General features: G+C 49.5%; 1 protein-coding gene across 1 annotated transcript in view; it reads left to right on the plus strand.

The window, feature by feature from the left end:
- Positions 1-6,047: 6,047 nt before the first annotated feature.
- DLGAP2 (DLG associated protein 2) overlaps positions 6,048-12,942 on the plus strand; it is a 146,293-nt gene continuing 139,398 nt past the window's right edge. Inside the window, exon 1 of the mRNA XM_060136277.1 lies at positions 6,048-6,105. The gene's annotated coding sequence lies outside the window, so the exon portion shown is untranslated. The remainder of the gene's footprint in view (positions 6,106-12,942) is intronic.

The raw sequence follows: 12,942 nt of genomic DNA on the forward strand, positions 1-12,942 counted from the left end.
GCAGTTGGACTCAGGGTGGGCATGGTGGAGGGTCTCTGGTAACATCAGTCAGACTTTGGAAGCTATAGATTCAGCAGCAAAAGCTTCACATGCGGGGCTTCCCTGGTGGCGCAGGGGTTGGGAGTCTGCCTGCCAATGCGGGGGACACGGGTTCAAGCCCTGGTCTGGGAGGATCCCACATGCCGTGGAGCAACTAAGCCCGTGAGCCACAACTGCTGAGCCTGCGCGTCCGGAGCCTGTGCTCCGCAACGAGAGGCTGCGGCAGTGAGAGGCCCGCGCACCGCGATGAAGAGTGGCCTCTGCTCACCGCAACTGGAGAAAGCCCTCGCACAGAAACGAAGACCCAACACAGCCAAAATAAATAAATAAATTAATTAATTAATTAATTAAAAAAAACCCTGCTATGGACTAAAGCAGCAAAGAAATATGAAAAAAAATTGTATAGGTTTGGCGGTAGCCCATGTGGTTTAAAAAAAAAAAAAGCTTCACATGCTACTACCCTCAGCTCAAAAGGTATCATCCCAGCAACAAAAAGAAGTGAGAGTCACTCACCCCTGTGGTCTCCCTGGGCGGCCGTGTGTCCTGGCCACTCTGGGTTCTGCAGAGAAGTTCCGAAGGCTGCAAGAGAAGAAAAGGGGGGCAGACACCCCACCGTATCCCCTTCTTAACTCAGTGCTCCCAGACTGCACCCATAGCATCCTTTCTTATATTTGGAGTTCTGTGTAGGCGTCATTTGAAAAAAAAAAAAAAAAAACAAGGATGTGCTACTGAAAATCTCCATCAGAAATCACGATTCTGCTGGGGACTGTGGGTGAATCACTTCTCTGCTCCAGGCCTGTGGCCACTGTGTCCACAAGGACAGTGGTCTCTGCCCCCTCACTGCCCACAGGGACGCAGTGGGGAAAAACTGATTAAGCGCATAAGTAAAAACACCGTTTGGAGCAAGACATGCTGCCAGGTCCCGGGCACAGTGGACAAAGCGTATCATTTCATTTTCTTGGTGTTTATGAGGTAGTAACGGTATTGTGCTCCTTTACACCAAGAAATCCGGTATTTTCTTATGAGCAATTTCCCTTTTCATGTATAAACATTGTTTTTCCTTCTAACGCTTTTTTAATATTGCTTCCAAGTGGGCATGATTCAGAGACAACTTTCCCCCTCAAAAGGTGTAATTTGTACTTGTGTTTAAGAGGGTTTAGAAGCCCAAAGACTGGAAGTGTGTGTTCTCCCTGCTCTTTTCTGAGCCTGGCAGCGGGGCGTTCGTGGGTCAGGTCTTTAAGAAATGAAGGGTCATGTTGCTGACACGTCCAAACAGATGCCCCCAGACAGCAGGGTGAAAGAGCCGGAGCTTCCATCAGGACAGGCTCAGCCTCCGGGAATCCGCCCCTAACGTGAGGCCAGGGAAGGCACGGAACGTCCCGGGTCTCGACTTCTGCATCCATCAGGGCAGAGGGCCCTTCGTGCCATAACTGCACAGCGGTCGGTCGGGTCAATGAAGTGAGGTAATGGAGGGCTGAGGATTTGCAAACGTGCACACAAATTATCGTACATATCACTTTTCTTCTCTGCTTCACCAAAATCTGGCCAAATGACCAAAAGCCAGCTGGGAAGCAGACCCAGCAGTGCTGCCTGGTGGTCCCGATGCCAGCCCTCATTTCCTGAGACTGGAAAAGGGGCCGAGTCCTGGCTCATATCCAGTGGGAGGACGAGAGGAAGGCAGGGGCGGGGCAGGGGCTGTGTTAGGCGCTCGGCCCCGTCGCTTCCTGAAGGACCCTCTCCGCGAAGCAGGAGACGCTCCCATGGCCACGCGCACAGCGCAGTGAAGCCAGATCTCGTTCTGACACGGTGCTGCCAGCACACTTGGCTCTGACCCTCACTGGGGGGTTCTTTACTCGGGACCCGACTTTGGTCTGCATTGAGGTGGGGCCTTTGCTTCTCGGGACCTCAGATCCCGGCCTCCTTGTCTCCGCGCCCGCTGTGGGCTCTTGTACCCACGGCTCTCGTTTCTGTCCCAGCAGGGCCCCCCGCATCCAGTGTCTCTCTTCCCCAGGTGACACGCCCACCTCTCTGGTCCTCATTGCACAGTGTGGATGCCACAACCACCTGGAACGTGCATGTGAGGTCTGACCGTGAGGACACCCCGATCTGACCCCGTCCCCCTTGAGGGGGCGTGAGCGGTGCGTCCGTGAGAAGAGGTGGCAGACACCGGTCGTCCTCTGAGATGATGGCCATGCCCTGGATCGTAGGATTCTCTCGGATAACTTCCTCAGCTCCCGGGTGCAGGGGACGAGTGTGGCGACTGTCTGACATGTGCAGGCGATTTCAGAGACGGGCCCGCATGGTGCTTCTGTGGTGGTAGCTCAGCTCCACCAGCCGCGTTTGATCCCCCCTCACCTGGATTTCATCTGGGAGAAGTTCGGTCCACACATGGAATTAGACGTTGACCCTTTGAAGAAGCACCGTGGCCCAGAACCACAAAAAGACCTGCTTACAATTCACCCAGAGGTGTTATCGAATCGCTAGGTCAGGTGTTAGCGACTTGGTAAATAAGACGATTAATCCGTAAGGTGAACTCATCTGGAAGGTATTGTCAGCACCCAGCGTGCAGGGAGGAGGGTCCAGAGCCCTAAGAGTGAAGGGCCGAACCTCTAGTGAAGACCAGAACTCACTAGATGCACTCAGACGTGTCTGTGGATGATTTCCAAACGTTTTCAGTCTGTGGCACGTTTCTATTTTTGCAAAGAAAACACGCTGAAATGTGAACATGGTGTCCAATGCAGGCGCTCCTCATTTTACAGCGTGATTAATCTCACATGTGTGATCTGCACGGTGGCTGCCCGACCCCTCCCCAGGCTGTGGTGTGCTCATGTGGCCGGGGAGGTGTCGCAGTCCCCGGGGGTCTCACGCGCAGCCCCGAGCTGCCGGCTCATTGCTCCAGCCGGCCTGCTCCCTGGTCCCGCCACTTGTCTGTGCAGCACTGGCAGGAGAGATGCTTCCTCTCCTTGGTGCAGGCTGGGTCAGAGACTGGAATCGGGAAGAACCCGTGTTGGCACATCTCTGTAAGCCTGGCAGGGGCAGCTTTGGGGACCGAGAGGTATCAGAGGAGGAGACGTGCCCTGCGCCCTACGTGCTTCCTTCGCCGGTCACCTCGGACGTTCTCGTCCCGCTGCGGACACAGGACGTTGGGTGACCGGCCCGCAGACCCCGTCTGTGCATGTGAACAGGACGGTGCCCGGATCAGTGCTCTGGGCTGTGAGTAGGTATCGGGCGGATACACAAAATGTGAGCTGCAAAGACAAAGCTGGTTGGATAAGGCAGGATCACGGCCACTAATGACACCAACACACGCTTTGAACGAGGCTCAAGGGGCTAAGAGGTAAAACCAGAAACAGAAACGTCTAATGCATTTGCCCTTAACCCACATTCCATGTGTTTGACTGAAAGGTTTTCCCTAAGTGTAGCCGCTCCGAGGCCTCACTTTATCTGATCTGAGGAAGGACAAGCGGAGGGGGAGTATGCAGCTGGTGGCGTCCACCCTCACGATCCAGGGCTGGCCTCCGCACCGCCTCAGGCGGCGTCCTTGGAGTCTCGTTCTCGGGATAATGAGACTCGCCCTTTTGTGAAGCTGCCGGTTGATTGCGCTGCGCTGGGCTCTGTCTGTTCGTCTGCATCCGCTGGGCGTCTTTGTCAGTTCAGCGCGTGCTCGCGGTTCCACTGTGTGATGTCAGCTGCTCGTTCAGATTCATAGTGGTAAAGCTCGTCCCTTTGTTTCTGTGTGTGTGTGTTCAAAGAGAACAAATGGGATCGAAATCGAAGGTTCACTGTTTCGGTTTATTCTCCTAATTCTCTTCTACCCCACCTAACGCAGACGGGCTTCAAGTTAATAACGCTGACCACGTGAACATAGTCTCCGTGGCAACCGTATTTAATTAGCACTGTGCATCCTATTGCATTATGCTTCTAAACAAATGAAACACGGCATCTTGAGTTTCATATTACCCTGTGGTCACCTGACCAGCCAGCTTTGTCATCGATGGCTTATTAGCAGTAAAACAAGACTTCAAACGTGCAAGAAGTACTCTTAGCCATGAAAAACGGGGCGCAGCTGAATTATGTGAATGCATTCGAATAAGCTCTCTCTAAAATACTTACCCCAATTCAGACAGACATTTATTAGACATATATACATGTATATTCATGTATATTGTATATATCTTAAAAGCAGTGCCTGGGAGACCCCGTAAGATGAAATTCCACCACAATTTACCTGAGACACGGTAAATTCCACAGCTCCACAGCATCTTTCATGGCCAAACCCCCTACCTTTCTTTCTTTTTTTTTTACCATCTTTATTGGAGTAGAATTGCTTTACAATGGTGTGTTAGTTTCTGCTGTATAACAAAGTGAATCAGCTATACGAATACATATATCCCCACACCCCCTCCCTCTTGCATCTCCCTCCCTCCCACCCTCCCTATCCCACCCCTCTAGGTGGTCACAAAGCACCGAGCTGATCTCCCTGTGCTATGCGGCTGCTTCCCACTAGCTATCTATTTTACATTTGGTAGTGTATATATGTCCATGCCGCTCTCTCACTTGTCCCAGCTTCCCCTTCCCCGTCCCCGTGTCCTCAAGTCCATTCTCTACATCTGCATCTTTATTCCTGTCCTGCCCCTAGGTTCTTCAGAACCATTTTTATTTTATTTTTTTAGATTCCATATATATGTGTTAGCATACGGTATTTGTTTTTCTCTTTCTGACTTACTTCACTCTGTATGACAGACTCTAGGTCCATCCACCTCACTACAAATAACCCTACTTTCTCTCTTTAACGTCCTGTAAACTTGCTGAAAGTGGAAGGTGCCTATTTGCTGACTTGAAGATGGTGAAAATGTCAGTGGGCTGATCACAATGTCCTAAAACGAAGCCCCCCGCGACTATAACATGGTAACTGTATTTAGGATTGCTAGAATGGATGTCCTACTAGAATATTTGCCCAAAGCTTATTCGCGAATGTTGGAAGCCTGCGTGAACGCACGTCTGACTATGTAATTGTATTTAGAATGATATTTACGGACCACACACCCAAATGATGGCACATATATGAAGCTTATCTGAAACCCCCTGTCTCTGTATGGAGACCTGCTGTCTGCCCCCCGCCCCCCCCCCCCCGCTCTCCGCACATCGCGGGGCAGACAGTCCCTGAGCATCAGCAGATCTAAACTGCCAGGCAGCACTCATGGGGCCCAGAGCGGCCGGCAGACCAAGGCGCCTGGTTCGCCGAGCGGAGCCCAGGACGGAAGGCCGCTGCTGTGTCTGTGTCCAGCTCCCCAGGGCCGGCTGGACACAGAGCCCAGGCCTTTTGTCCCTTTGGCTTTGTTGCCTCATCTGGGTAGGGAGGGCCAGAGCGAGATGACCCCCGAGACCTTATACAGCTGCACGACGTGTCCCTCTAAGAATGCCGTGTCTGCTTCTGCACTAATCACAGACCCAGCAATCGAAAATCAATGCCGGTGACCTGTTGTCACAACAGAAGGAAATGAGATGTGGACAAAATTGACCTAAGGTTAACGAGTATTAAGATGACAACAGTAACTGCAGGCTTCCAATTTTGCCAGATGAGGCCTCAGGTAGTACAAGACTTTCCAGACGTCAGAGGAGTCGTGCTCAGGACCGTGTAGGGCTCACAGGGGACTCACCAGCCGGGAAACAATCGTGCGGCCGAGTTTACAGAATCCAGTTCACATGCAGACAAAGTCTACAAAGTCTGCAGGAAACCAAGGAGCAGCCGTGAATCCCTTGCACGGCGACCTAAGGCGGCGCCTCCGTGGGGCAAACGTGCACCTGCGACCGCAGGACTGTTGTCAGAAGAGGTGGTGGTTCCTGGGCTTCGGCCCCAAACGCCAGCCCCGAGCAGTGGCGTAAGCCGGAAAGCGTGGCTCGTGCCTGAGCGTCGCGGGGGCGTGTAGGGGATGCGTTGTGCTTATGCGGGCCACACCAACAACATACTGAAAAGTGACTTTGTTTCTCTCTTTGCAGAGGAAGAGGGCGGGGACCTGGTCCAGCCGGGCATCAGCTTTCCGGGGCCGGCCAAGGAGGATCTAGGTAGAGTACACACCAGTGCGGCACAGAGAGACGGGCGTTCCGGGCGGGGGCGACGTGCACGTCCGTCACCGGTGACCGTCACCGGTGACCCTCCCCGCAAAATGTTTTAAGTATACATTCGACTTTAGGGGGTCCTAATGAGAACTAAGTAAGATGCAGTGAAATTTTTTTTAAATAGTGGTTTGTAAACATTATGGAAGATCTAGATGAGAACACAGTTGGCTCCAGATCATCCCAGATTAATCATTAAGGTGGTTATTTACATAATTAATATTATTAATCAGCAAAACTGCATTAACATAATTGAGACCTGTCCGCACATGGAGAATGACGCATCTCTCCTTCCCTCCTTCGTCACGAAACCCTAAGTCAATCTAAGGGAGGGAAAAGCTTTTGTGTTTGCATTTTTCTCAGGTAACTCTGGTTACTTGACATACAACAGCTGGTTTCTCCAGGCAGGCCCAGCTCCACGTGGCTTGGGTGCCGAGTGCAACTATACGCTTGCTTCCAAGGGAGCTCTGGGTTACTATCACGTTCTCTTTTCCCCGGCGCTCGTAGAAATCACGTGGAAATTTTATCTGTCTGCTGCCACAGACACAGTGAAGCTGGAGCTGGAGTTGGCCATCACCGTTTGACAGGAGTCGGGCATACATGAAACGGGGCAGATGCTCCTTTAGAAATGGGGAGTGCTGGATGAATTCAGCCTCAGAAGGCTGAATGAGATCCACATGGAATGTAACTGAGAAGAGACACCCTCTCCGTGGCTCTGGGTTCCTGGCCCTGCACCTAACACGGTTACTCGCCAGCCTCAAAGGCTTGCGGCTGCCTTCTCGGCTCCTGACGGCCATCTGCTGTGACCGCGCAGAGGCTGTCTTGTGGATCATAAGCTTGATTTCTATTTAAATTCGAGTTTTTCTTAATTGATATCTGATCGTTAGCCAGTGACTCTGTTGCTCGTTTGACTGGCTCAGAGAATAATATTGCAAATCGCAGGAGTCCTTCAGTGTAAAGCTTCGCTTTCTTTTAAAGGAAATTAGAACCAGAGAAAGGTTGCTTTCCAACGTAAAATTACGAAACCAGGTATAGTCCTAAAAGAATGACAGTGTACTATCCACTATGATTGAGTTAGAACTTTATTTCTAACTTGCCAGTCTAACCAGGCCTTTCTCTACTTGGAAATAGGCCAATAAAATTATTTTTCCTCTTTATTTAGAAGGAACACTGGCTATCCCATTGCGATAAGCACGCGTTATTTTTTGTTTCACTCTGCGACGCTTCGCATGAATGGATGACTCATCTGACTTCTGTCTCGTGAGGCTTTGACAATAGCTCACCTGCATGTGTACTGGCTCTAAGATTTTCCAGCATCACAGTTGTGTCTGCGGCACCAGTTCTTTTCTGTGACAGGCTTTTAGAGGGAGGGGGACCTGCCAAAACATAAGACCTATGCATCCTGAGGCCACATTTCTGTCTCCGTGGCAGCAGGAACCTGAGGCTGACTCAGAGGCTGCCGTCCACCTCTGGACAGCACGTGGCACTCGGGGTGCTGTCTCAGCCCGAGGGCACCGAGGGCCTGGACTTAATTCTTGGGGGGACACCTAGAGGTGCAAATGCTTTGTCCTATGGTAATTTTATTTTAAAGTTTTTTTAGAAGCCACCATAATGTTTAGGCACAGAAAGTACTTAGTGCCGTTCCTACAGTGTGGACATGAGGTGATGGTTGGTGGTTATAATGAGAACAGTCAGATTTTAAAGGACTTGGGAAGAAACGGACAGAAGGATTTGGTGACGTTGGCTACAAAAGAGTTCTCGAAATGTTGCCCAGTTTCCCACTTGTGGTGGTGAGTGGGCGGCAGTGGGTTCTGATGGGAAGGGAAACCCTACGTCAGCTGTCGGGCAAGCCAAGTAGCCAGTGGACCAGCCAGTGGACTTAGCCCCGAGGCGCCCCCGCCAGGCGCATTCGCACTGGGATCCAGGGGTCTGGAGCAGCCCCTTCGCTGAAACATGAGGGTCAACCTGCCTGTCGTGGGTCCCTGTCACCTGGGGGGCATTTAAATACTGGTCCCTGGTGGGCTTATTGTCTAGAAAAGTTCCCTACGTGATTCTAACTCGCACCTCGGGTCAGGGATGCTGATGTAAAGTGTGTGAAAGGATAATTTATAGGAAGCTTTAAAAAAAAGAAAAGGAAGGAAGGAAGGAGGGTGGGGGAGGAAGGGCGGAGAGAAGGAGAGAAGGAATCAGTTATGTCCCCAGTGTTATTACAATAACTAGTTGGGAGCAAGCACCATAACTTTAGACGTTTTATTTTCCAAACTGGGTTTTCCAGTTTCCTTATCTCTGAATCGAGAGGGTGAAACTGGACAGGTTTTTAACATCTCCTCCGAGTCTCTGATTCTACCGTCCCACGTTAAAATTTAAAATGCTTTATAGTGATGTTAATGCTCTTGCAGTGAAATGAGTCACTGTCATTTACAGAGCACTGAGGGACGTTTTGCAGCCGGTAGAGGCTAAAGGCACAAAACAAGGCAGGAGCCTTTGCCTCTGGTCCCGTTCAAAATACCAATCTTATTTTTTTTTTTTTCCAATTGGCCTCAGTATCTAAAAACTCCAAGGAAAGGTGGGTGACATTTACTGAAAACCCTAAAATCTTCTTTAGTGACAGACAAGACAAATGAGTAAAGTCATCTTTTTAGAAGTGAGTACCACACCCCATGCCCTTGCCATTAACAATTCCATTTTAGGGCACAGACATTCTCTGAAGCTCATAGGGTGTAATGTATGAAAAGTAATTTTATGATGAGGAAAATGGCCATGGAACAGAGGAAGATAAAGAAGGTTTCTATGAAATTAAAGTCAGTGATAAAAGTGGATTAATACAGCACATTCAAAATGACTACAATGGAAGAGAAAACCCACTTTTTCTAGGAGAAACATTTTGAGAGAAGGCCCTCAGACACACTGAAATTAAACTGCCCTACCAGTAATTTTTGTGACATTGGCTCATTTATAGGAGATGTGATCGTTAATAATGGGTTTTCTTCATTCCCGCGAATGTTAAATTTAAGTCAGTTGTAAAGAGTTGGTAATTTATAAGCATTTATGAGGACTGTTCTGTTGAACCAAATTTTGCACTGGCAAGTCAATTGCAAACTGAAACGAAAAAAGGCAGACAAAATGAAATGATCAATTAAAGAATAGTAGGCAGATATTATATGAGACAGCATGGAGAAAACGGGCACACTATGTAATTTTAAAAATACCTGAATATAAAATAATACCTGCCAATACTTAAAGCCTTCTTCAGGACAGGCACATGTTGTGAAAATATTTTTATATAAAGGATGTTAGATGGCGTTTGACATCTGCACACCATCTAACTGCATGAATGTCTCAAAGTAATTATAATACGTAACTCATTTTAAAAGAACTCCCCTTTTAGACATTTATTTTTGTGTCCTTTTATTAACACCCCTACATGTACATATAGATGTGTAACTCTGTAACTCGAGGGGCGTCCACACTTATTTCCTTCAGGGAAATTTCTAAAAGTTTCTAGACATAGTGGACATGGTGCCTTGCCAAGGTTCTCTCTGGACAGTAACAATGTATCTATTTACTGTGTCCCTCCATCCTCCCTCCTCCACAGCGGAGACCCCTCAGGACGTGCAGACCCCTCCTACCCACCTGCCCCTTGGGGATCCCGACACCCCTCAGGGAACACTCCTCCCAGCGTGTGACGTCGAGTCCCCGTCACGTGCTGCAGAGGAGGGAAGGTCACATGCCAGCTAATCAAGGGGACGGTCCAAAAGATGTATTTTATTTGACAATTTAATGTTAAAACTTTGTACAAACAAATCAAAATCAGTTTTAAAGCTACTAACACGTGTCTATAGAATTTAGGAGATTGGGATTTTTCATCTAGATTTCTGGAGTGCACTGCCTAGCTTTTATGCTAAATATCAGTGTTTACCTTGCACGGTTTCCAAGCCTGGCTGCTGCCGAATGAATTACGGTACCTTCTCCCGTGTTGGTTCCCCTCCTCACACAGTAAATCTTTATTTGATGCATTCACACCTCCATCAGTGCATGTGTGGCTTTGTCTTACTACATTTGGGCTACGGTGAAAGACAAAAAATGCCACAGACTGGGGGCTTATAAACAGCATTTACTTCTCCCAGTTCTGGAGGCTGGAGGTCCGAGATCAGGGTGCTGGCAGATTCAGCGTCTGCTGAGGACCCTCTTCCTGGCTTACAGGCGGCGTCTTCTCCCTGTGTCCTCACGGGGAGGAAGGGCTGGGGGCCCTGTGGGGTCTCTGCTAGAAGGACACTAATCCCATCCTGGGGGCCCCACCCTCATGACCTGTCACCTCCCAAAGGGCCCCCTGACACCATTACTTTGGCGGTTGGGAGTCAACACATGAATTTTGGGGGAACACAGACATTCAGTCTATAGCAGATTTCACTCAAACAACAATTACTGAGCATTTTCTGCCCTGAAGGATGTGCCCACGTGCATGACCAACTAGCTCCCTGACCCAGCAGCCTCCACACGCTGAGGAGTTAGAAGAAGCCAAGTGCATCACCGCTGTGTGTATAAGAGAAAAGGAATTCAGTGCAGTTAGAGAGGCACTGACAGTACTCTCTATACTGTGACCAAAATCAAATTGCTGCAGACTAGGGACCTAGAGAGCCTGGTGAGCAGGGCGGCTTCAGTTGGGGTCCCAGGGATGAGCAGGTTTCCAGACACAGAGGAGCTGTAAGGCCATTCCTGCTGCCAAACACCTGAGCACCGAGGGGGCCATGCGTCAGGACCCGCACCTTTCCAGGGGGCTGGGGGCGGGCAGGGAGGGCCGCGTGGGCATGGGGTCGCCCCTGAACTCTATTCAGCGCGTCCATCAGGGCAGCGTGTGAACTCGGGACCGTAAGGATGCATTCTGAAAAACCATGCTCAATGGGCTTCCCTGGTGGCGCAGTGGTTGAGAGTCCACCTGCCGATGCAGGGGACGTGGGTTCATGCCCCGGTCCGGGAAGATCCCACATGCCGCGGAGCGGCTGGGCCCGTGAGCCATGGCCGCTGAGCCTGCGTGTCCGGAGCCTGTGCTCCGCAACGGGAGAGGCCACAACAGTGAGAGGCCCGTGTACTGCAAAAAAAAAAAAAAGTGCTCTAGTGATGGACCCAGATGCTGGCCTGGGCAGGGCTCCTCCTGGAAGGTGTGGGGTGATGGGTGGCTGTACCAAGGCCTCTCCCGCCAGGGCTTCTGAAAGGTCACAGGGTGACCGCGGGTCTGGAGCGGTGGGACCAGACAAGGTGCCCGGTGTGTAAATACTTCATGATCAGGAGTTAGACACTGTCCCGCCCTCCGGCTTCTGCAGATGGAGAGAAACAGGCTCATATGGAATGTGCGGGGCTGTGAGCCTGACCCAGGGCTACCGGGGATGCATCAGTGGTCCAACCAGCAGAATCACCAGGCCCACAGGGAGGGGACAGACGGGCCTCGGAGGGAGGAGAAGCTCAGGAGAGGGTGGGAGAGGGACTCTCACGGTGAAGCCCACCAGCTGTATCCCATTCAGTCAGCTCCGGACCGGGGTTTCTCAGCCCCAGTCCTGCAAACCTGGAGGCTGCTTTCCATCCAGGAGGCTGCTCTGAGCGTCCCCCAAACCCCAGGCAAACACGGCCACACGTGCCCTTGGACAGAGCAACCCTCACAGAGACCTGTGCTTCCAGACCCTCCCCTGAACAGCACGAAAATTGGGGGATTTCAGTAAAAAATAATGCAGAAAACAAAGAGAGACAACTCCCAAGATTACATTTTGGCTTTGAAATCATTTTTTTTAAAACCACAAAGTAGCAATACTAATCAAAAAGTAGCTAGATGAATTCATTCTGAGTAAAATAAGCCTTTTTTTTTGCAAATTGTACATCAAGTTTATTTCCTTCCAGTTAATTGAGATATAATTAACACACACCACTCTGTAAGTTGAGGTGTACAGCATAATGATGTGACCTACATACATCGTGAAGTGATGACCCCAGTAAGTTTAGTGAACATGCATCATCCCATATAGATACAAAAGAGAAGAAATAGAAAAAGTAGTTTTCCTTGTGATGAGAACTTTTAGGATTTACTGTCAACAACGTTCCTGTATAACACACAGCAGTGTTGCTTCTGTTTATCATGTTGTGCATCATATCCCTAGTTCTTAGTCATCTTGTAACTGGGAGTTTGTACTTTTTGACCCCCTCTCACCACGCAAAGATACGACATTATTATTGACCGTGTTCGCCACACTGTAGGTGTCACCCCCATGACTCATTTATCTTGTAACTGGCAGTCTGTCCCTTTTAATCTCCCGCATCTATTTCTCTCCTCCCCTCTCCCCTCCCCTCTGACAACCACCTGTTAGTTCTCTGTATCTATAACTCTGTTTCTGTTTTGTTATATTTGTTCATTTATTTTTTAGATTCCACATATGTGAGATCATTTAGTAACAGTTTTTCTCTGTCTGACTTATTTTTACTTAGCACAATATCCTTTAGGTCCATTCATGTTGTCACAGATGGCAAGATTTCATTCTTTTTTATGGCTGAGTAATATTCCAGTGTGTGTGTGTGTGTGTGTGTGTGTGTGTGTGTGTGTGTGTGTATATACACATACATACATACTACACCTTCTTTATCCATTCTTCTGTCGATGGACACTTATGTTGCTTCCATGTCCTGGCTATTGTAAATAGTGCCGCAGTGAACACTGGGGTGCATGTGTCTTTTCAAATTAGTGTTTTCATTTCCTTTGGATACATACCCAGGAGTAGAATTGCTGGATCATATGGTAGCTCT

Source organism: Lagenorhynchus albirostris, chromosome 21 (genome assembly GCF_949774975.1).
Source record: "Lagenorhynchus albirostris chromosome 21, mLagAlb1.1, whole genome shotgun sequence".
Lineage (NCBI taxonomy): Eukaryota > Metazoa > Chordata > Mammalia > Artiodactyla > Delphinidae > Lagenorhynchus > Lagenorhynchus albirostris.